General features: G+C 36.6%; 1 long non-coding RNA gene across 1 annotated transcript in view; it reads left to right on the top strand.

The window, feature by feature from the left end:
* LOC113946768 overlaps positions 1–24,039 on the top strand; it is a 28,983-nt gene extending 4,944 nt beyond the window's left edge. The window contains exons 2-4 of the long non-coding RNA XR_003527542.1: positions 8,345–8,424; positions 18,240–18,358; positions 23,935–24,039. This is a non-coding gene — a long non-coding RNA (uncharacterized LOC113946768). The remainder of the gene's footprint in view (positions 1–8,344; positions 8,425–18,239; positions 18,359–23,934) is intronic.
* Positions 24,040–25,534: the final 1,495 nt, after the last annotated feature.

Raw genomic sequence — 25,534 nt, 5'->3', positions numbered from 1 at the left:
TTTTTGATATATCACCACTTACTTCTTTCTTAATCCTATCCTGTTATTTTATTGCTGACTGAGATTGGCTTTCAGCGCACTTACCATCATCATGAAGTGATTTGCCCTAGGGCCTGAGCTCATAGAAAGTGCCATCCCAGGCAGAAAAATGGCTGTGTTGAAATGGCACCTTCTTGCAAGCAAAGCTGCTTCCTTCCTTTGTCAGCTTCCTGTGTTGATTTTAGCTGTAAGTATGTTACTTTATATTATACCAGCAGAGCTATCACCAGCGATATTCAGCAGAACTTTCTGCAGTAAACAGCTCTGGAATCACTGGGTTTGGCCTGTTCAGACAGACCTAAGAATAAATTCTGGTGTGATAGGATGATACCTGTGTTGCTGAAGGCTTATTTTGGCCAGTTAGTAGTAATGCAGAAAATTAAGAAAGGATCTTATCTTGATTCTGATTCACATTAGCTTGGCAAAAGAGGCAAGTTAAGAAAGAAAATCTTTTAGCTGCAAACTGTGTACATCTGGAGTCAAAGAAGCATAATAAACACAGAAGTGTACAGCAGCATTTTTATACTGTCACTTTTCTGCACAGAACTGCATATTACTGCTATACCCTTTTGACCTAGGGTGACTGTGTTTCTGCAGTGTTGCTTTTGTACCAGCTGGAACTGCAAAAGTTCGGGTTGTCCTTCAGGCCCTTAGAAAGCAGCAGTGACAGAGAGCCTGGGACCTGTTGGAGAGTTTCTGTCTTTGGAAAAGGGTGCACTGGTAAGATACTGATAGAATCACAGGAGCACGAACTAATTCCTGTGACTCCTCTGTTAAACCCTCCAGATCATAAAGGAATGTTGAGAGTTCATGATCCAGAGGAACTAGCAAAATGATAGAAGAGTAGAAAAGAAGGTGAGAAACCTCCAACAATTTCTAAGAGGAACATTGCTTATGCAGGGAGACAGAACTGCTGTGGGATGCATTTTCTGAATTCATCTAAAAGAGATGAAAATATTTTAACCTCTGAACTTCAAATACATCCCTGTAATACCACATCTTGCTTGGTGGTCAGCTCTGGTGAAACAATGTCCTTTACAATAGTCAGTAAAACAAACAGATGTTCTTTTCTTTCATTTCCCTCAGAGGCTACAGTTCCAAGCCCCAGACTGTTGAAAGGGGTCCTACAGCCAAAGCATAGCAGATCTGAATCCACACAGTTCAGACAGGTTTCTCACAACTGGCACAACTTTACAGTATTCTGCACATGCACAAGCACAGCACTGAGAATGGATGCATAACGTCCAACATCTCCAGCACCTTTACAGCAGCTCTGCAGAGATACCTTTCAAAGACAGGACAGAGGAAACTGAAAGATCAAACAGAGCAAACAAGCATCTGGTTGTGCTGTTGTGGAGGTCTATAGTGTCAATTACTGTCATCAGACTTTAATTAGCTTATCCTCTATATATATAATGCGTGAAATTCTCTGAACTTCTAGATGGACAGGATATAAGTAATAGCTCCCAGTTACAATGTGCTGCAGTTCACTTTTCTTTGGAAATGCACAATACTGGGAAAGAGGTATTAGCATTACATGGAAGTAGCTGCATCTCTCCACGTATTCTGCAACACCATAAGAAGCAAAAAGGGCTGAGTGAATAACAAAGTATTTCATCATTTTGTATCTAGTACCTATCCTGCTTTGGATTAGGCTGAGTTGGATCTGCTGTGATTTTCAAAGTTAACTAGGGATACATGATATTCATCTATTTTTCCTGCTGAGCATCTTTCTCAGCTGCAAACCTTCAGGTGTGAAATTACCTCCAAAATGGGCTTCATGAGTGTCTGTTGCTGGCTAATTTTAGAGTATACAGCAAGTTGCTTCAGGAACAGAGAAATTTCATTCATAACAATTAGGGCTCTTCCACTGCATGTTTATCTGCTCTTGGCTGTTTTATCATTCATTCTTTGGAGTACATTAGCTGACAGCAACTGTATGCAAGTCTAATTGTATGCAAGATTTGCTTTTATTCTCAAATGTTGTATCTTGTTATCTTTGTTTTTAACATCACAATTTTACTATTATTGCTTTGTGCCTAGAATCATAACTGTTTTTATGAATAGGCTAAATAAATTGTCTCCCTGACTCCTATTTTATTTTTGTGGGCAGAAGTAATGTTGGCACAGAATGTTCCAAGGATTATTGATTACTAGAGCTGTGCCTCAGGCAATCAGCTCCTTCAAGCCAATCATTAATGCCCTATGTGTCAACAATTATTGAAGAAGTGGTGAATGCATTTGCTCTGCTCTCCAAACACTTTTCCAAAATAGTAAGATGCTTAACAGTTGCTAACTAAATTACAGAGTTTAGGGAGAGAGTTCTAGTTGAAAAGTCACCCTCTAGGCCAGGTGAGGAGGAAAATGGCTTAGACCTTCACCTGTAAGGCTAAGGCACAATAAAGGGCAGAGCAGCAATCCTTAAAGACAGTATAAAAGAGTATTCAGTTCCTTTCATGTTCCCTGAACACTCCAACATCCCCTACCTCTTTGCCTGAAAGAGTGGCAGCATGTACTGTCTGCTACAGGACAGAGTTTGAGTCTTTCTTCTGTATGCAGTTACACTCTGGCAAATTTGGCTGTAATTAGTGAATTAGGAAAAACATAATTTGGGGAAACTAATAACTGAATGGTCAGTTGGGCAGACAGCACAAGTATGTGAACTGCACTTTCTTGGAAAGGCAGGCCAAACAAAAAAAATTAAGTTGCATTACGCAGTTGCCAGAGGTATCTATCATTCTATAATCCTATCAAAGCTAGTAATAAAATCAATGATGTTTTCACTTTGTAAATAGCAGAAATCCGAAAAGAAACAGCCTTGGGTTGTGAATGAGGAAAACAGCAGTCTCTGAAGGCACGTGTGGCAAGTCTGTAGGACTTCAGTGTAGCTGTGATAGGGGAGCAAAACCAACTCTAGAGCCCTGTTCCTCTTGTGCCTGTTCCAAACACAGACTGTTATCTCACTGTTGTTATTCTCCAGACATTAAAGCCTGAGCATCAGTAATAAGTTCCCTGGGTCAGAAGTTACAACTCCCTGCAAGCTGCTGCTGAAGAGATAAGGATATGGACCAAGGAAAATGAAAGTATGGCTGCGAGACACCCCTAGCCTGGTTTCCCTGGAGGAGCTCTTGCCTGGATGGTGTGCTACTGCACAAGTTCTTTGAAAATGAGGATGGCATAAATTATTTAGGCATGGCAGTACTGTCCACAGCCATGACATGACTTGCATACAAATTCTAAGTTCAGGCTCATAATGCTCTTCTGGGAAGAAGTTGTCTTTGAGGTGCTCACAACCACCAAGATCAACTGACATGGAAACACAAATGGGGTTTCAGTCACCCTTTTATTTATTTGTTTGTTTGTTTGTTTTTGTTATCATGCGAGTTTGTACTACAGGGTTTTCACTACACTAAGTGTACCAAAATATATAGCGTTCTTGGTCCTCAGTTTAGCCTTTTCATCAATCCAGCCTCTGTAGCTTTGTTTTAGTCCAGTACTTTCTCTGTCATGTGTGGCAGGATATAGCACTAAGTAGCCAGAACTCTATAAAAAGCATAAATTCTCTTATCAGTTTCTGGTTATGCACTGTACTAAAATAAATATCTGTTTTTAAAAATCTGCAGTGTGAACTTGCTACAGCAAACCTGAGGGTAAAGTTGTCTTATGGGTATATGTGGCAAATACCTACTGAATGAACAATAGAAACACTAAAATGGGTGGTCTGGGAGTATCAGTCGTTTGTTCTTCATGACTCTGTTTTATCTGATTGTGGATGCAAGTGCTTACAGAGAGTGTAAAATGACAGATAACCTGCCACATGCAGTTTTGGGAAAACATATGCCATTCTCTTTGATAATCTGTGATTTTTTTAGTACATGGAAATGAATCCTTGTTGAAGTAACTTTAGGGCAAGCTAGCAGGTCCAAGCTCCCCCTCAGTGTTTTCCAGCTTCTGTAGAGAGAAGATGTCTATTCATTCCTGTATCTCATGCTTCCTCCTATGCCTGGCCATACACAGGTGTATACAGCTGGCAAGGTAAAGGAGTTGTCATGCCCTCCTTGTACTCTTTTGTGTAATGACCAGTAAGAACTGCAGTCCCTGCTGTCTTTTGGAAAATAGCTGCTACTCAGCTCAGATGTGAATGGAGATGAGAAAGCAAGAGGTTGGCTATAGGTGTTATAGTTTCTATGTTTTCTATCAAAGACAAATTGAGAAGACAGCAAATGCAGAAACAACTACATTGCACAGGCAGCTACTGTGCAGGCAAGATTTAGACTTTCTGGAAAAGAAAGATTTGCTGTAAATAAACAATCTACTTAGAGTTCTTTCTCCTGCTTTGACCAAGATATTGGTTATTCATAAATCATGGATGGCAAATTATCTTTTGCCCTGTAGCCAGAATGTCCTAGAAATGAATTCAGACAGTGTGTCTCAGGTACAGTGAATCTGATTCACTAGTGTCCTCTTGGCCTCCACATCGTTTAGACATTTAGGAGAAAACTGTACCATAGTCTTGCTGCTCACTCTCTTGACACACTATATGTCTACACAAAAACAGTAAACTGTTTCAGGGATAGTTCTTTTCTATGAACTCCCTTCCCTCTCACTAATTAACAGAAACGCAAATGAAAGATTGAATTACAAGCAAGAGAGTCTGTTCGCAGTCTATGCTTCACAAGTATCCCAAGAGTAATAAATTAAAAAGGCCTGAGCAGAGCACATTCATTCCAAAACAACTTGAAGGTGTACAGTGTAAGTAAAGATAACAGAAACAGAAGAGGCAGCTGCCTTGAGTCATTAAATAAAAACAAGAAATGTATTCTTGCCTCAGGGATATCTTCACAGACAGAAAAATCTGAACTGTTTGTTTTGGAGAATCCTATCATTATATTCTTAGCACATATTGAACAGGCACAGTGAATCTCTCTTCCTCATCGCTATATCACAGGGTCTTTTGGATGTAGTTGACTGTGATTTACACAAAATATTTGCCTTCTTCTGTGCTGAAGTAGATGTGCTTATACACTTGATAGTTGGTATGCAAAGCCTTTCTCCTGTCTTCCATGGACCTAAGTCTTACTGGTTCCTCTGTAGACTAAATCATATCTGCTCTTGTGTGTAACTGTCATATTTGTTAAAGCTGGAAGAAAAAGGACCTTGCATACATAATATCTACATCAAGAGTAATAGAATAAAACCTCTTTCAATGCTCTTATTTCAGGTTGCTGTGAAAGTTTTGTATTCCACTTGCTATCACTATCAGTGGTGGCCCAGAAAAAGTGTCCTGAGATGAAAAGTCTGTTTAAGCACTTGAGATTTGATTCTGCGATAGGATATAAATCAAGGACTGATTTGCCCTGCTGGCACTTACCGTTTTATGGGGGAAACATATGGTTGAGCCAGGAATTCTCAATAGTCAAGGTGATGTAGAAGTACAATGTCATTCTGAGAGGACAGCAGGCCTCCATGTGGGAAGGAGGACTGCTCAAAATAAGCACATTGCTGGTATGCACCTGAAAACTCCATCCTTACACATAAAATATATTTATCTTGCATTCCATAAGTACCTTGTTTACCCTAGTTTCTTAGTATTTGTTATACTATTTGCAGTTCTGTGACCTTTCACTCAGGCTGCTGTAGCAGCAATATTATTTCCACAGATGCTTGGTTTTCCTGTGGGAATATTTTTCCTTTATTGTTCTCCAATCTTATTCACATACTGGTTTTCTCATGACCTGACACCTGCAACCCCAATAGTGCTGCTACAGTAGGTTCTCTCTTGGGAAGGAACTATCACTGGAAAGAGAATCAATCCCCATTCCCCTCCTTTCCTGACTTCTTGTTTAGTAGATTTCAGTTCATATTAGAGAAAATCTGCATGGCAAAGTAGGTAGAAGTCACTCAATAAATATTATCATAGCAGGAATCTAAGGATGGAAATTAATACAAGGACTGGTATTTCAATCCCAGTGAATTTTAAAGGAATTTTTTCTCTACTGATATGCTTTTTCTGGTTTGCAGTTGAAGTCATTAGACTCCAATGGATTCTAAATAATTTTAATTCAAATTCATAAATTCAGCAAAAGTTATTTATAACTCAGCTTCAGGTTTAGGCAAAAACATGGGCTAGGTTAGCTAAAAATTTGCACGCAGAAGATAAGGAGCCTCTCTAACCACTTCAGGTGGCTTTCATCTTAAAATAACTTCAGATCTAAGGCAATACATAAAGTCAGGTATCTTGATGTAATTTGAAGCATATTAAAATAGCAAATTAGATTCCTTTCAGTTTATTATCCTTTCTCTACTTGATGAAATGATCACCTACATGCCTTTAATAGTTCCTATTGGAACCTTAAACAAACTTACTCCAATACCAAAACACTGTCATCTTAAAAACATGTGGACTTGTTTCTTTCTCAGATAAAAGGCGAGTCTTCAAAACCTAACTTATTCTGTATTGAATGCAGCCATGAACTTTATGTTTAGGCAAGGGTTTGAGATTGTTGTCAGGGATATTGGAATACAGGGGAATCTAGGTTCAGAAAAAAACCTGTGACAACTAACTTACTTCCAAATTTGCTTTCTGCTACTCTATAGGCACTAAGTAAAGGTATTTCGAGGATTGGTTTAGGTCTTATTTAATCAAGATAACGAAACTTTACCTATAAAATGGAATAGAAACAACATCCATAAAACTTCTAAGGAAATGAGCCGTAATTTGAACCAAAAAAGCACCATTATGTATAAATAGCCATACTTTCAGCCTTAAAATCATGCAATTTAATTCCAGAATAAAACTCTGAAACTTCTGCTTTGAATTACTGAATTCCTCTTGGAAATACAATCAAATTCAGCAGCTGGAAATGGACCCCACTTGAACTGAAAGACATCAGTACACAGTTGCTGTTAAAACAGAATGTTACCTTATTTCTAGGTAATAGTTTCATTGCCAGTGACTGGATTTTAGCCACAAAGTATTTCTCTTTGATTAAAGAATTTCATGATGAGCTCTAATCTTTGCCCGGGTTTCTCATTCATCTACTCTGGGTCACCTTTTTAACATGGTTGGTTTTGGGGTTTTTTTATGTCTTCCTATCTTCAAATTATTCTTTTGAAGGGAAGTGAGGAATGAGAACACTGTTATATTTTCATAACCCTGACTACTGTTTCAGTTCTGGGGTTTTCTAAATAATTCCCGGCCTAGAAATTAATAACTGCCTAAGGGAGAAAATTATCTATAAATACTCACTGGAGAATATTCTGAGTTCCATATGTCACTGGTCACTTCCTCACCACACATTTTGAAACTTCATGTAGAATTGAATAAGACAATGCCACACAATCGGAAATTATGTAAGCAAGAAAGAGTAAGACTCCTTTCACTGGGCTCTTTGCATTTCTGGACAGAGTCTATTTCTTTTTCATATTTTTTAGCAAGTTCACTAGGTGGTTTTCAGAAACGAATAGCATTCCAATGAATTTTCAGGGCTCAGAGTTTTTATATGAACTACTAAATTGAAAAAATATAACATAAAATTCAAATGCTGAATAATACTTAAGTGTCAAACATACATCAGTTGGAATTCTATTCTGTTTGTTGCTGTAATGTAAGACAATAGCACAAAAAACTTTAAGATCAAAAATATTTATTCCAACTGGCTTATATAGAGGTGATAAATATTAAGATGTACTGTATATAATATATATAATATATATATATAATATAAAATATATATAATTTGAAAAAGCCTCCTTTCAATATTTAATCCAGAAAAAAGTTTTAGCATAATTTTTCAAATCTGAATTGCTAAATAGAATATTTAAAGAAGTAGATGGAAGAATGGGCACCCTTACATAGGAATGAACACTCTCAAAATTGTTTCAAGAACTCTGCAAATTACTATAAACAAAAACTTTGTCAATTTAATAGTGGGGGAAAATAAAAATGAGGTAGAAATCTGAGAATGTAGATTTTTCACTTTTAGCTTTTTTGTATATATTCTTTATTTTCTGGGCATTTTGTTTAACTAGAAGACAGCAGTGGATTAGTTTGTTAACTGTGTGTTTTGGCTTTAAATAAATATGTGGGATCTGATGTGGGGAAATCTCAGTATAGTGAAACTGTTTCCAACAGACCAAGTGGTCTCTTTAGACTCTTTGAGTACTCAAGGGGCCCAGGCTGTGTTTCAGCTCAAAACAAACAGGATATTAAGTAATTAGAGGCCTGTGTAGTGCTGACTCATCCTTGTATTGGGTTTTGTAACATAAATTGCTGACAATTTCTATTCCTTTCTCTATATTCCAGGTATTTTCTGACCAAAGAGATATTCTGACTGTCACATCCCTAACTGTGTTTGACTCATTATTCTTTCTACTACTTCCCATGTAAGTAAAGATGAGTATAAGGTTTTCTATACCATGAGTAGTAAGTTTCAACATTCTTGGTACTCCTAAAAGTTCAAAGTCACTGAGTGTCTTATAGGAATCTGCCAACATAAGATGTAATTTGGTGTTTGTGCTGAAATAAGCTAGAATAGAGGTATTCTAATTAGTATTCTATTTGAGGTAATTTGATTTCCAGTATTCCACCAGCACTAGTGATGAAAGGTAATCACAGCAAAATAGTTGGACTAATGTGATAAACACAACAGGAGCATTACTACAGGCTCTAGTAAACGTAAATGAACTCCAGAATCTATAATTACTAATCCCTTTGAGATACTTAATTTTCTAATTATTTCCCAGAGAGCAGTTTTCATCTTAGCTGTGTAAAGTACTATTCAAAAATGAGAATTTTCCACTCATCTTTTTACACAAGAAGATATACTAATTGCATTTTATGCTATTCCCATACCATAAACTCAAATAGTATGGCCTCCAAATTTTCATCTAAGGATTGGCACAGGCTTTTTCTCTGCCTGGGCTTGCTGTGGCTGAGCAGCCAATCGCAGGCTTGCCATAAGTAGCACGAAGCCACAATGAAGCACAAAAAAATGTAAACACATAAAAATGAAAAAATCTGCAGATCATGTGTATATCTAATTCATGTTCTTCATTGTCCTCTTCAGGAATCCTCCTGGACATTAAAAAATTTTACTTGTAATGTTAGCATCTTCTGTCCTCTAAGTGCATAATCAAAACCCTACTTGTTCAGATATAAAAAAATATAATGCAGAAGTTATATGTAATTTTTCATCACTTTAAGTACCTGTTTCTGATAAGGCATTAATACAAATCCATTAGTTTTAAGTATGTATCAAAATTGGCATAAAGTGCGAGTCTTTCACATTTAAAATATATTGGCTAAAATCAAGAAATAAGTGTGCTCTTTAGATCAAGAACTAACTATTTTCTCTTCTTCCAACAGAAACTGAGTGTTGCTCTTAACAAAAGAAAGGGAACTGAACAAAATTCTTCCAACTGTGATTTTCATATGCTCACTTTAGTTGTGAAATCTACCCAGAAAAACTCTACAAGTCCAAGACAGCTGTAGAGGAGTGTAGGGCAATTTTGTAGCTGTACTGACTACCATACAGAAAACCTGGTTGGAAATCTTTTAACAGAAAATGCTTTTGGAGAAGAACACATTTATCAAAATGCACTCATGAAATTAATATATTAAAATTATTAAAATACAGGATTCCCAATTATCCAGATGAGCATTTTAATTTTTTTTCAAACTGGAATCATGATTTGTAACTTGACCAAAAAAATCCTGAATATCAGATTTTCTTGATGATACATAATGGACTTTTTTGTGCTCTTTCGGTACAGCTTCATGCTCTTCCAATATGAAGAAAAGTCTCTGTGGACTTCAGATTTTGGCACAAAATGTATTTCTAGACAGACTATAATACTATTATTCAATATATGGAATAGTGTGTTTTAAAGTAAGTTGGGAAACACAGAAAAAAATAATTACATCTTTTATGTATAGGTTTTTTTAGTCAGCTCTCAATAGCTTAGGATTCTTTGGAACTAGTGTTTCCCAATGATACAGGCTTTTGGATTGTATCACTAAAAACAGACAAAAGGAAGAAAGCTGCATTCCACTGTGTCTGATTTGAAATTCTCTGAAGTTCCAGATGCAGAACTTATAATATAATTTCCAATAAAATGTAAATATCCCTTCTCCCTACATGGGTAACCAAAATCAAAGCACTGGAAGGACTCCAGATATCAGAACTGTTTTCTCAAATGTTCATAGTTTTCACCACTATTCTGCTGACATGGTGCATTTTGAAAGCATGGATTGTATACCAAATTTTTCTTGTGATCAAAGTCTAAAAGCAGATACTACAGCTTCTGCTGCAAGTCCCTCTACTGTATAGGTAACTCAGTTGCAGTCCTGAAACCCAGGATATCATGTTAGTGTAATTTTTTTCTTAATTTTCAGTTGTCTCTTAGGAAAATAGCACTTAGTCTGCACGAGCTAGATTCTCGTTCATGCCATTCATTCTTAATGTTCTTTTTCACAGTGTTTGGGTTTTTTTGGGTTGTATTTTTTTTTTTTTGGCTTGTTGGTTTGGTTTGGGTTTTTTGTGTGTTTGTTTTGTTGGGTTTTGGGTTTGTTTTTGTTACTTTGTTTTATGCAGGCTTTTAAACTATTATTTTTAATTAATTAATATAACTTGATGGAGAGGCCCATGTTGTCCCTAAGTGAAATTTCTACTCTGCCACTATTTCTTATACTTCTCTTTAGTTCCCTTCTCAGTAATTTATGCTTTTACCTAAACCAATTTAATCAGATTTCTGTCACATTTATCCCATTCAACATCAGAACAAACATCAATCAATTAAACACTATTACTACTGGCTTCCAGAGATTGGATCAGATTTTACCTCTTATCGCTAAAGCGCAGTCTGAGAAGACATCCTTCCCTGGATGTCATGAAAGAAATATCTCACTGAATATTTTGATTAAAAGTTAATTCAATATAATATTGAAAACCTAAATGACAAAGACAAATATCTCAAAATCTTACATCTCTCATAAGTGTTGAAGAAATTTTACCTAATTTATCCAGGAGTATTTAAATAAATTTAATGTTCATTGGCACCTAAATTGAGACTCTTAAAACAATTTTATACGTACATTTCTGTAGGATTATGGTTGTTGTTATTATGTCATTCATTGACATGCAGGGCAAAGAAACTAAATTTCATCACTGAAGTTTTATAATCACTAATTATTAGGGTCTGTTTTGCTCAGGACAGAGATAATGGGATGCAGAACCTTGCCCTCCAAAATTTGTTAACTTTCTGACAGTTATTTAAATATATTGTTTAAAATCCAAGGTAAGGTCCTTTGAGTTAAGTCCAAGTTCAGTTCAAGTTCAGTAGCCAAACGAACTTCTTTTTCTAGAATTATCCTACAGTAAAATGCAGTGTAGCACCCTCATAGAGAGGCAGTGGCCTCTGCCTCAATTCCCTACCTACCCTTACCTGGAGGCCCTCACATTTTCTTCTTAGCTAAAGTATTGATAGATTAAATCTGTGAAAGGTTTTGTCTCTCCTCCTGTGAAATAGAGATCTTGAGGTTTTTGCCACTATACATTCACCAAAAAAAAGTAAAAATATTTTGTTGGTTTAATCATAAGCAGACAAGGCATTTTCCAGAACAGCTAGGAGTGGATTGATTAGGACATTCTCTAATAATATGAGAATTCTGAGTTATATAAGAAATAATTCTGATAATTGAGTTGGCTCTGTCTGTCTCAGACTCCAAATCCCAAACTGTAGCTGAAAGGCCTTTATTGAAGGATTTGTTAAAACTCATGTGCATCATTGAAAAGGTTTTTTTTAATGAAATAACATTTTCAGACAAGAATATTTTTGTATAAGCCAACTTTCAGACTTTCTGTTATATTCTTTACAGGCAACTACAAAAGATTTATATTTTCAATATTTCTGATTAACTTGAAAGATGACTGAAAGTTAGAATAAAATGTCATTATCTGACATATCCATAGTGGTGGTAGAACAAAAGAAATGTTAAAAATGGAACAATATAAAGCAAATAGTTGATTAAAGACATGCTAGCCAACAAATTTCCATGTTTCCAGTCACAACTGAATTCCAGTTCCACTAGAAACCAGAACAGTTCCCTGGTGGTGCAGTGCAGTAGATTATATATATGGAGGAGTGCTTGACAATTTGAAAACCTCTCTTTCTTCAGTTTATTCATTCTCAATTCCTATGGTCTAAAGTATCGATGCATGCAAGTTTCCTTCCTACCTATACATTGCCAAGGACTTTAACAACATCCTGCTTATCAGTGCTGTCTTCTTACCTAATAAGTGTTCTTACCTAATAAGTGTTCTCACTGCTCATTTCATGTAGAAACAGCCATATCGGGTCAAGTCACAGTTCAATCTTACTTCCATTCTTTGCTCTAGCAGTGGTCAAATCCTGGATTTTCAGATAGTCAGTCCCCACTGAAAATATTCTTGCTTAATTTACAGCATTATGCATGGAAGAAAGATTACTTGGAATGAGTTTGGATCTTTTCAGCATCTGTGGTGATCAGCTTATGATGAATATCCGTACACCAAACAGTGAATAAACTTCACTTGTTCATAGTATGTCACTCTTCTCCATTCTCTGATGCTGATTTAATTCTTCATCCATAATAAGTAAATATATATGTTATATAATAAATTAGATAGAAGGTGCCTAGGATTTAACAAGTGCCCTCCCTGTCCCACCTCACTGCACTGTGCTTTTCTTTGCAGTTATTCTGAACTGCCAATGCTCTGAGGCTTTAACGTCTGTGTTGTGGAACACAACTTCTGGTGCTTAACATATAGAAAGGTAATATTGTCTCAATCTGATATTAAAATATGTGATTTGAAGTAGTACAAAGTGCTACAGGCTGAAATTAAAATGCGTGATTATTTACTGTTGCTGGTTTTAAGGAGACTCTGTTTTATTTCTTATGAAACACACTTATTTCTCTTGTTATGGGACAAGACACCAAAATGAAGTAATACTGTGTAAACCAGTTATTCATTCAGACATGCTAACTAGCAAGCCTGGAATTTTTCCAGAGCATAAAATTTGACATACCCCTAGGAAAAGGTCACATGCAATGAACTGTTTAGGCAGAAGGGAAAAAAACCCCTTCCCAACAAACAAACCACAAATTTCAGAAAAATAAAAAAAAAATAGTCTAACACTTCAAAAATTGTTTTTCCAAATTTTCATGTTGATTAATATGGGAAATAAAAGCTATTTAATAACACTATTTAGGCACCCATATGCTAGCTGGAATCATTGCTTTTAAGTTCTTACTTGCCCTATTTGCCCATTACAGCAGGAATTAATAAATCAACCAGAAAACTTGTGTAAATCAGTGTTGTTTTAGTTCACCTTCAGATACAGAAAAACTGAGTTCAAATGTCCTCTTTCCAATTTATAGTGGGGTTGACAGCTATATCCATGAAATATTCTGATTCTCACCTTGTTCAGTCTTTCTGATGAACTAGGGTTTTTTCAATAAATTGGGGAAAAATGAAAACTATTTGTCTTTTTAGTAATATCTCAAGTTTTTTCATGTGTCATATGGTGCTGTCCATCTCCAGGTCTCACACTGGTATAATTCAGTTCCATTGTGGAAATTGACTCATTCTCAGTTCATTGCTTAATTATAGTGTATTCAAGCTCTGTGAACATTCAAAGTATGCTCAAACTTAATTTTTACTTCTGTAGGTTCTTCCCAGGCAGGCTGAGATGCTTCCTTCTCTACAATGAAATATAAACATTGTCTTGCATTATTTTACTGCTGTGATTTGGAAACTGCAGGTTTAAAGAACTCTGAAAGATGTTTCTGACAATGCTGTCTAACCACATTTGATGCATTACCAAAAATTCTGGTTCTAATTTGCTTGTTTCCATTTAGACAATAAAATCAAGAATGGGCAGGGGACACACACACACACCACCACCACCACTGCTACACTCCCCTGCAAAGATATGCAAAGTAAAGCAGGCATCAGTAATACACACATTTTTAACAAGTCAACCTCAGTCAGTGTAACCAGTCAGCAATCCATGGCACTGCAAGCTTGAGCTACAACCTACACATACTACTGACCTCTCATTCCAGTCACTGCAGCTGATTCTCCATTCAGACATATCTAACCCTACTTCTAGCCCTCTGGGGCTGCCTAGGCTGAATAGCTAGCAACAAATCCTTAAAAACACAGAGTAAATATTATATTATATTATATTATATTATATTATATTATATTATATATGCAATATATGTGCAGAGCAACATAGAGTTTAGCATAGATAAGCGTGCATGGTGGAGAAGGAGGAAGATAGCCAGAATGACCATTTCCTGCTATTTCACATAAACCCCTGCAAAATCAGAACCTGACGCTGCTCTTTTCTCTTGTTTCAAGGAATTTTTTATCTCCCCGCTTCTCACATTGCTTCAGTGTACAGTGATCTCTATTCCTCCCTCTGTCTCTTTCAACCTGTAAAAGTTAAAGCTTACCCTTTAGACCTGTCCCTCTCTTTAATAATTCCATTACAAACTCTAGTTGTGACACAAGCTGTCAGATTAGCTCTCATTCTGGGCTACTGAACAAACAACACCATCATTAATTTCTCTGTCAGAAAATAGTGTAAGCGCAGAGATGGGAAAATAATGGGCATAAAGCAATTTGCCTGTTTCATGTGGAATTCACACAATATAGAAGGATGGTGCTGACAGCACATAGGGGCAACACTTCATTTAATGCATCAGTGCTTCAAATGAACATGACCCACAGCTTTACCCACACAAAGATGTTTAAGATTTTTAAAATGGTTGACTTGTGCTATCTAGTTCATTCTAGGCCATATTAATCTATGCTATTTTTTAACAATATACCCATTCCTATGTGCTTCACATCTCCTATCAGCTTACTTACATAAGACAGAGATGGAGGAAACCTTCGGTTTCCTTGTCTACTAATAAGGGCTCAGAGATAACCTGAGAATAGTGATGCGTAAATTGCATTTCAATTCCTTGCAGATCCCATAAATAACAGGAAGGGAAAAATCCCCCCTACAAGGGCTTTTAGCAATAGGACAAGGAGTGATGACTTTACATTGAAAGAGGCAAGGTTTAGGTCAGATATTTAGAAGAAATTCTTACTGTGAGAGTGCTGAGACACTAGAACAGGTTGCCCAGAGAGGTTGTAGATGCCCCATCTCTCAAGGCCAGGTTGGATGGGGCCTTGCACAACCTGCTCTAGTAGAAGGTGTCCCTGCCCACGGCAGAGAGGTGGACTAGGTGATCTTTAAAGGTCCCTTCAAATCCAAACCATTATATGATTCTATGACTTGATGATCATACTCTCATGACGTGTTCTAATTTTACTCTCTTTTTGTGTCCTGAACAGCTAGGTCTAGACTTAGAAATTTTCAACTCCTTTTCATGCACTATTCTCTCACTCTGTAAAAGACTTTTTCAGCATTTGCCCTGCCAAATTTTGCTGTGTATTTGAAATATCTAGTTATTTTTAAACAAAAATTCCATGAGAGCTTAAAGCTGTTGTTTTAATTGGAAATATTGAATGTACAGTTGGAATTGAAATTGGAAAAGCTCTTTCCAGAAAAGGTTTAACTCATTTCATGTTCTAGCAACTCCTTTGGATTTTAGACTATCTCCAATAAAGTGATTGGCAAGTAGGAGTGAGATTTCCATGAAATAAAGAAAGAGGAATTCCAGGAGTGGTTTCAGTCTGCTGTTCTGTAACTGTATTGGTTTTAGATACTCTAAATTCCTAATTTAGAATTTGCACATATGTAGGTGTCTAATGATGAATTTGTATCCTGAATGAAATCTTCCTTCTTGGACTTTCTCTCCAAAATAAGCCTCAGGAGTAGAAGACTAGAACTTAAGGCACCCTGACAGACTGCATGTCAGAGAAGACACCATGTTATTTTCATTTTTTATTTTTAGCCCAGGGCTTTTCCCCTCCTTATGCTAAGAGATCTGCAGATGGTTATGTGCTGATTTTTTTTTCCTTAGGGGAAAAAAAGACACTGTAGAATATAGAGTGTAGAATTTAATTCTAGGTTAGAATATTATTGCTCTGTTAATGGGCCTTTCCTGTATGTGCAAACAACCATCCTGCTGTGCATTTTGCTGACAGACTAGGCCTGCTGTCTGTACTCTCCTGGACTGATGGCTATGCACCTGGGTAAGGGCTGCAGCCTTTATCTGCACAAGGTTTTAGTTCTCCAGATTTGTACTCCCTTGAAAGGATGCACTGGCCAGTGAAACATCTGTCAGTGGGGAGAAAGGAGTGGCCCCCAAAGTAAAAAGCTCACAGTGAGGCACTTAGAGGATGCACTCTGATTGTGGGGAGGAGATAGTAATGGGGTGGACTGTAAGCACCCTGCAGGACTCCATTTAATGTTCTCTTCATTTACCAAGCCATTAAACTGGAGCTGATTTTATTATCATAATTTTTTTCACTGGCATCTGAAGAAGTTTTATGGCTTTCAATAAAGCCTTTTCTCTACTCAGAATCCTCTTTGATTATATTATAACATCTTCTAGTGAGATTTATGTTCTTGTTTTGCTTAAGATTCACATTTTCATCTAGTCATAAAAACAAGTTAGATTTGCTTGTTTGAGGGAATCTTATTTAGTTAATTATCAGACAACACGTGGCAAATCATTTAATTGGCTTCTATTATACAATGACTATTACTTATTTTCTTGACTTCACAATGGAGAGAAGGAAGAGACAAATCAGAATGCAGTAGGAATCCTTGCCTAAGAAAGGAACTTATTTCAGAAATGGGAAGGTTCTTTTGGACTAAGTAAGGAGCCTCTCTCAAATTGGGAATTAACATTGCCAACCCAGACCTTTTTAATGTTAACTTTGTCTTCTTTCTATTTTAGATTTAAATTTGTTCTTCTAGCCAGTAAAATCTCCTGTGATATTCTTGTGGCACTTTGGACATTAAAGCTTTGGTCATCCTAGAGATTTCCTTCCAAGCCAGTGTTTGATTGTGTGAGGTTTCCTCACAGCCTAGCTTTGAGGTTCCTAACTACTTAAAAGATTGGACTAAGCCTATGATGATTTAAACAAAACAAAACAACAAAAACAAACAAACAAAAAGATAAATGTATGTGTTCCTCCTCCATTAATGGAACAGAAAATATTTTTTGAGGAGTGTTAGTGATTCTTATAATCTCTTAGTGCAAGATTCACTAAATGAATCCTAAAGCCACAGAATCACAGAATCAGAGAAAATGCTGAGTTGGAAGGGATCCACAAGGATCATCAAGTCCAGCTCCTAGCCCTTCACAGGACCATGTCCAAGAATCACACCATGTGCCTGAGAGTATCATCCAGATGCTTCCTGAATTCTGCCAGACTTGGTGCTGTGACCACTTCCCTGAAGAGCCTGTTCCAGTGACCAGCCACCTCTTGGGGAAGAACCTTTTTTTAATATCCAACCTAAACCTCTCCTGACACAACTTCAGGTCATTCCGTTGGTTCCTGTCACTGGTCGCCAAAGAGAAGAGATCAGTGTCTACCCCTACTCTTCTCACAAGGAAGTTGCAACTGCAATGAGGTCTCCCCTCAGCCTCCTCTTCTCCAGGCTCAACAGACCAAGTGACCTCAGGCACTCCTCATATGGCTTCCCCTCAAGGCCCTTCACCATCCTCATTGCCCTCCTTTGGACACTCGCTAAGAGCTTAATATCTTTCTTATGTTGTGATGCCCAAAACTGCCACAATATCCAAGGTGAGGCTGCACCAGTGCCGAGCAGAGCAGGACAATCCCCTCCCTCGACCGGTTGGCGATGCTTTGCCTGATGCCCTCCAGGACACGGTTGACCTTCCTGGCTACCAGGGCCAATAAAACGAAAGTAGGATGTCCATACTACAAAAAATAATATTTTCTGTTCTGTTCTACCGTGAAGCAAGTCACAATGTACGTTTTCATCAACAGTAAATATAGCCTATATCTGCCATTCTCACTGAGAGTATTAACAAGTGATATAAGTTTTAGAGGTGATAGAAGTTGATCCTCCATTGTCCTTCTTGCTTGAAGGTCAGCACTAAGTTATTCTGTGAAATGAGAATCTCCTATTATGAAAGTGTATTGAAACCGGTATTTCACAGCTTCAGACTGTTTCATTTGTTCACTAGAAATGTCACTGGATTATTTTTTATTACTTAGGTAATCTTGGAGGATAATACTCTTATGATAACCAAAGGAGGCCCTGGAGATAAGTCTGGCATCCAAGACAATCGTGAATCAAAAAACAGATGGGAGAAAATCAGGGGTTTTCTCATCAGGTAAAGATTGAAGCCAATGCAGAATTTTCTCTCCAAAAAGTTCAATGTTGATGGCTGAAGACTGTCACCTTTTTATTGATCTGCCAATTAAAATTCAAAGACCTTGGTTTATACATTTTTTTCATTTCTGAAAGAAGCATGGCATTTAGTTGTCTTTGTGGTTTTTTGTTTGGTTTTTTTTTTTATTATTAAAGACAATTCAGTCTTTCTCAGCTCAATACATCTTACTGTGTTCTTGGCAGGAGAAAGGGTCTAAGCTAGGAAAGAGAATTCCTTGATCTGAGTTCACTTTCAGCACAGTTACAAATACTATTAGTACAAATTTTGTTTTAAAAAATTAATAATTTTATTTAATTTAAATTTGAATATATGGTTATTTATACTTTCTAAAAAATAAATTGAATTAATTTCAAAGCAAAAAATAATTTTTAAATAATTTTTCAATTACTTGGAATTCCAATAATTAAACTTTTTTAAAATTCCTCTCCATTCCACTAATTTCAAACTATTTCACAAAGTGAACATTAAATATGTCCATTGACCCAAATCTACATACGTTGGATATAAAAATTATTTGGTCTAAACGTTTCACCTTGCCCTATGGCTGAACTGCAGTGACTGTCAGTATGAGTTTTATGTTCCTTAAAAAGTTGTGACAGTAATATTGTACCCTTGTGAGAAATTACTTAATTAGTGCCTTCCAATTATCGAGGTCACTGAATGGAAAACTCTTAAAGTTAATATCCTACTGAATAAGAAGTGGAATAGTAGACTAGAATTGATCATTGCTCCAATCTTATCTATCATCCTCTGACCTGTATCATGGTGTCCCCTTGGGCACCAGATGATCGCAAACAATAGATTGCAGAGCACACCACATTGCAACAGCTGGTGACTGCCAAATGCCCTGATGAATGTGCTGTGGTAACTTGCTATTAGGACCTCTTTTCATAAGCAGCAAAATGACCAACTCTAAACCCAGTCATTCCCAGAACATTGTCTTATTATGATTCTCTCTGCTTTCAGTATAAAATTTATGGTCCACAGATTTCATCCTCCTCAAGATCTTTAGAAAGAGCAGGAAGATGCAGAAGAAAATTTCTCTCATAAAGATTAGACCAGAATCACAGCTGCAGCTTTTAAGTACTTGTTAAGTGGGTACCAAGCTCTCAAAGTGATGCTAGCAGTGGATGATTCATTATATAATGGTTGATGGTCCATTATATAAGTGGTCAAACTGAGTATACAGAGTTAAGTGATTTGCACATTTCACTCCAGAAGTCAGAAGGAGAACTCTTAGTAAAACATGATATTCTTGATTCTTAATACCCAGCTCATAATGTATTCTGTAGTACACTTTGTTGGAAATAAGTGCCTAAAGCAGATGAGGGAAATGACAAATTAGAGAGGGCACGCACAACAAAGTGAAGGACTTCTAAAGTAGTTATATCAGCAGCATCTGTACAAAATTACTCCTTTTTCTATTTTGTTTTTTTTGTCTTGATTTGTATCTTCTTGTCATTAACTATAACAGTGTATTTAGAATACAAAATTATTGTAATATCTAGAGGCCTCGATCATCTAGATGGTCTAGACATTAAAAAATGCGTTTGGAGTATTTTTTATTTAAATGACTGTGCCTAATCCAAAATGTTTCAGGCTCAATTCTCAGAAGTAGTTAGTGTCTTGCCTCTGTTGAAATCAGAGTTATATGCCTGCAGGCCAGACAGAGAAGAGCTGTAGAGTCTAGAGAATATGGCATAATAAAATAATAGGACAAGCAAATGTAGGAAAAGTTTTATTTCTTTTTTTCTTGTTCTTAATTTTCCTTAAGAATTTAGCAAAGCTTATTCTGGGTCACTTTGGTCTCCTGTAGTGGTAACTGCAGTGCTGACTTAAGCTGTCTATGTGTGATATTAAGTGCTAGCTCTCATGGCTTTTTGCTGACTTACATGAACTGGTAAAATTTATATTAGCACCACAGCTACTCAGAAAATTAACAGTCAATGAATATTTACTGGAACCGAAATGTTGTCTACCAGAGAAATATAATGCTCTCTGTCTTCTGGCTGGTAGTATATCAGAAACCATTGGAGTCAGTTGTTCTGATTTTGTCATGTGGCTGGGTATTTGATTCATGACATGGATTTAGTGTATAATGTAACTGCTTATTGATAACAGTCCTTTATTTTACACATTTATTACTTGACATACAAGTAAAATTTAAATGTTCATAAAAATGAGTTCTGAAGCCCTTCCCCTCAAGAGATTTGCGAAGACCTAAAGGAAGATGAAAAATATTTCCAGGCATCCCTCAAAGGTTGTGATATGAAACTATAGAAGAAGAAATCTATGATACTCAACATGAGGAAGAACTACTTTATATCTAGGGTGGCAGACAACTGGAACAGGCTGTCTGGAGTCTCTCTCTAGAGACATTCAAAACCCACCTGGATGAGTTCCTATGTCACCTGCTGTAGGTGGCCATGCATTGGAAAGGGGGTTGGACTAGATGATCTCCAGAGGTCCCTTCCAACCTGAATGATTCCGTGATTCTGTGATACAGTAGGCTCAGATTTCCCAACTTGATAATACCATAAATGTCATAAACTATAAACTATTGGACAAAGAGTAAAATTTACAAAGATATCTAGGTCCCATTTTACAATGAGGCTTGGAGATTTAGATTGCCAAATGCCATAAAACACCAAAAGCCTCCAAGTCACACTGGAAAATAGAACTTAGGCTCCTGATTTACAAGGACACTTCAAAATATTTTAAAATTGTAGTCCTTTATTGGCTGTTTTGAGAATACAAAGATTCAGACATGACTGTCAATTTGGAAAAGCACAGCCTTTTTACATTAAATACATACTAGATTAAATGTTTGGTCTTTATTTCATACATTATTGATTTAGCTTATGCTATATGTTAAGCTGAACAATTACAGATAAACTAATTGATGGCAATACTCTATGCAGTGTAATTAAGAGCTAAGTCAAAGCAAGCTTATTGCTAGAAAGGGTTTGTCTTTGCAAGCTGTGAGTTCTTGCAAGGTTAATATGAACTATATTTCCCAAACAGGCGCAGTAACAAGCTGTAAGTGACTTCATGTATTCCACCACTAAAACACATACCTAGGCATGAGTTTGATTCTAAATTTAAGAAGTTAATGGGGGTGTGTCCATTGAATTATTCCGAAACTGGTTATCAGAGATCAAATTTGTCTGCAATGATTGTGTAAATGTATGGTGAGACACACTGAAGATGAATCCTGTGCTAGAAGTACGTATTTTTACTTTCAATGAAATAGGTAATTATTTTTTTCCCTAGGATTATTTTGCTTCCTCTTTTTTCTGTCTTTCTCCCGCTCTTACACCCACACAGAGTAAACACTCTCCACCTTCAAAACTGGCTTTGACACTTGTGAAATGGTCTAGTGAAGTCTGCGATGACTGCAAGAGAAAAGTCTGTTGTTTCAAGCTTTAATAAAAATTCCATTATCATCTATGCATAGAGGCTCTCATATAATCAGTATGAATTAGGCACCTAGGGATGTCAGAACAGGAATGCCCAATCCATGTCCTACCAGAAAAATTACTTAGACTCACAGCTTAGTCTTAGCAATTTTTGTCCTAGAGCTGCAGGACCCTAAAGGATGACAGGGCCTGAATACTGGCTGCTCCAGTCAGGATTTGATTGTACTGCCCCTGTGCAGGAGAAGTTGTCCTAGTAGGGAGCACATGCAGCAGAGAGTCCTCCTCTGGAACTAGGATAAGTGTAATCCACCTTGCTAGAATGACCACTGTCCTTTTCAGTGTGGGCCATGCTTATTCTTGTTGGGTCTGGATGCGGTCCAGCCCAGGTCTCCTTCTGCATTGCATACTGGTGTACATAAATATCAATCGAAGTCTTTTTGCCCTTTAAGCTTGTTGTGGATTAGTAGTAGCTGGCAACTAAGTGCCACTCCACTGCTCACTCACTCCCAACACCCCCAGCACCCCCAGTGGCATGGGGAGAGAATTGAAAGTGTGAAAGTGAGAAAATCCATGAGTTGACACAAAACCAGTTGTATATTACTATACTTAACAACAACAAAAATATTGTAAGTAAAAGTAAAATAATAATAAAAACCAAACAATCAGAGGTAATAAACCCCAAGACAGACTAGTGGTGCAAGTGTAAACGGTTGTTCACCACCAACCATTGATGCCCAACCAGCCACCAAGGAGCAGGGCAGTGTGAGAAGCACAAAAGTCCTTGAATCTCTCTAAGCACAATTAAAACATTCCTTTCTAATCAACAAAGTTTCCAGCACAAATCCAAAACATAGCCCACGACTAGCTACTATGAAGAAAATTAACTCTATTACAGCCCAAAGCAGCACACAGGTGAACATAGTTTCTGTCGTGACCTGAGTTTAGTAAGCATACTTTTTTTTCTTCATCAACCCCTAAAGTGCTGACAGCACTGAGTTAAAGAATATATTATTCATTATAGTTATTCATATTTGCCCCAAAATAATTTTTAGATATTCAAAGAGTATGTTTTTGAATCAGTAAGGCTTCTGAAAACACACCAGTTATTGCAGTACAAGGAAAGAGTCTGAGTCTGTTCGGGGCTTTTCTTTTGTTTATTATATGTATGTAAATTGTTTATTTATTGAAAACACCACATGATATTCCCAGAAATCATCATCTTGGACATAGAGATTTGAATTTCTCTCTTTCAGACACTAAAATCCAACTTTTCTTAGGAGTAAGAACAAAAAATATTTACAGTACTTAAACAGACAATTCCATTAATTGATGACATTTTGTCAAAATGGGGGCAAGATGAATTGAGAATAAAGGAAGTGATATTTTAAATGATATAGCATAAGTCATTCACCCTTTGTCTTAGAGGTCCTTTATGAATAATGGCAGAATGGAATAAATGTCTCAGTCCTTTGTTAGAGGTGATTCATCTCTTTAGGAAGAAAGTACATTGTCATTGTAAAACACAGTTAAAGACTAGACTTTTCCAAAGTAAGATTTCTGTTGTTTTACATAGAATCTAGCTTTGACTGAAGGAATAGATTTTGTTCAGTCAAGTGAAAAAAAAGCTGATAGTAATGTGTGTTATTAGTTTCATACAGTGATAACAAAAATGGGAATATACAGAAAGGACTAAAAAGCAGCGTTAATAGGGTTACTTTGTACTTCCTGAATGTTTTATTTATTTGAAACACAATGTATTCAAGGTAGAAAATCCACTGGAAGGATTCATTAGAAGGGTAACCATCCATGTGAAATAGCATTTAGAATCTCCAGTTTCTAGAGCTATCCTTACTTTAGGGGCAAAGTTTAATTTTATATTTTATTGCTTTGTTTATTTGGCTGTTTACAATCAACATGCTGTCACTGCTCAGAAACTCATCTGTCTTAGCTCTGACTGGTTAGAAATGTCACATAATACATTCAAATTCACGATTGCCATCAGAACAAGCTTTGATCCACAGGCAGTCTTAGATCTGTGTAAAGCAAATGGATTCTAAGTGCTTAAATTTCATTAAAAGCAATTATCCTTCTTTTTAGAGGGAGACAAGTGTAAATACTAAAAACATCAGCACAGAGTCAAAGAGATGTGGCCAAATGAGAAGCAACTTTGCCAGGTATTCTACTATCACAAAATAAGGAGGTTGTTTAATATGCTGGGGCAGGAAGAGAGGCAAAAAGGAAGATGGCAAGCAGGACAAGTAGTTGTAAATGTAATTCTTGAGTAGTAGAAGAGAAGAAGAGCTTCTTAAAGCACAGAAATCATCAGAAGGGCAAGACCGGAAACTAATCCATGACACTGTGTTCAGGATGGTGGTGTTCATTTCTTTACCACTGAGAGTTGCAAGATTTTCTCACATTCTTTGAAAACTAAAAAATGGCATAAGAGAATCTCTCTTGTTTCATCTATTCCTAATGAGCTGTGAATTGACTATAAGGAACCTTACAAACCAAAACAGTAAGTTGCAAAGCAAAACATCTACAGTGTATAGACACTGATGAGGTGCCTCTCCATTTGCTGATACCCTATTGCTTCTGAAAGCAACACCTCTTTCTGCTTCCTGGAACTTCTCTAGTCATTACAGTTCCTCTTGTAACAGGTGTGGTGATTCCAGGGCCTTGTCCAGGGTGATAGTGATATTATACTACAGAAGCACACTCTGTCTGCATCCTTGTCTGTTTATGGGGCACTCCTTATTTCACTCTTACCTTCTTCAGAAAAAACAAGGTCCCATGCAGCACTTTCAAAAAGGCTCCCAAATAAACGGGTTTTGAACACTGTTGTTCAATGCTATTATCTGCAGCAACATTTTTTTTTTATGTGAATGAAATTTATCCTTAGGACACAAACAACAATTTTGAGTTTAGTTAAGATGGACTAAGGGACTATTTGTATAAAAATTCACAGGCAATCATTAGCTAGGAGAAGATGCTGGTTTGATAAGTGTTCCTTTTTACCTGTTTGGAGTTTAAAAGCTTCAGTCTGGAAGATAAAGTCTGCCTTCTTTTGCTTTGGGTGCTTTTATTCTTTGGGTACCGATGACTGATAAAATAAGTTAGAATATCTTGTTCAGATGTCTGTTTAACAAAGCAAAGACCTGACTACACCTTTGTTGTTTAGGAACTCGAACTTCCAAACATGCATACACACAACTGCAACAAGGGAAAAATAAATTGAAATATTTCCCCTACCTAATAAATCACATGGAAACTTTGGTTTTTTAAGAATGAAAAAATGAACAACAACTTTATGGTTACGGCTGTACTGATATTTCCACCTAGGTAAGATTCAAATTACTCTGCTTACTACTTTCAGAAAATGGACTACAAATCTTGAAATATGGCACAATAATTCTCCAGTAAACATTTGAACTAGCTGAGTAGTATTTTAGATGAAAAATGTCTATAACAAAAAAATATTTAAAATCATATATTAATACATACCCTAAAGTGGCTTAACTGGTTTTCTTCTTGATCTCATATATTAACTTTTAAATCAAAAACTGTGTTTTATTCCATTATCTGTGTAACTCTACACTTCTATACTTTAAAAAATATCTACATAAATACCATATGTGTAAAAAATGTCACGTTACTGCTTGTAGAGGGCTGGCTAGCAAGACAAGGACATACGGATATA

This window comes from Corapipo altera, unplaced genomic scaffold (assembly GCF_003945725.1).
Source record: "Corapipo altera isolate COAL_440 unplaced genomic scaffold, ASM394572v1 23b, whole genome shotgun sequence".
In the NCBI taxonomy this organism is placed as follows: domain Eukaryota; kingdom Metazoa; phylum Chordata; class Aves; order Passeriformes; family Pipridae; genus Corapipo; species Corapipo altera.
Note: the sequence above shows the minus strand (reverse complement) of the source record. Positions and strands in the feature narration are given on the sequence as shown.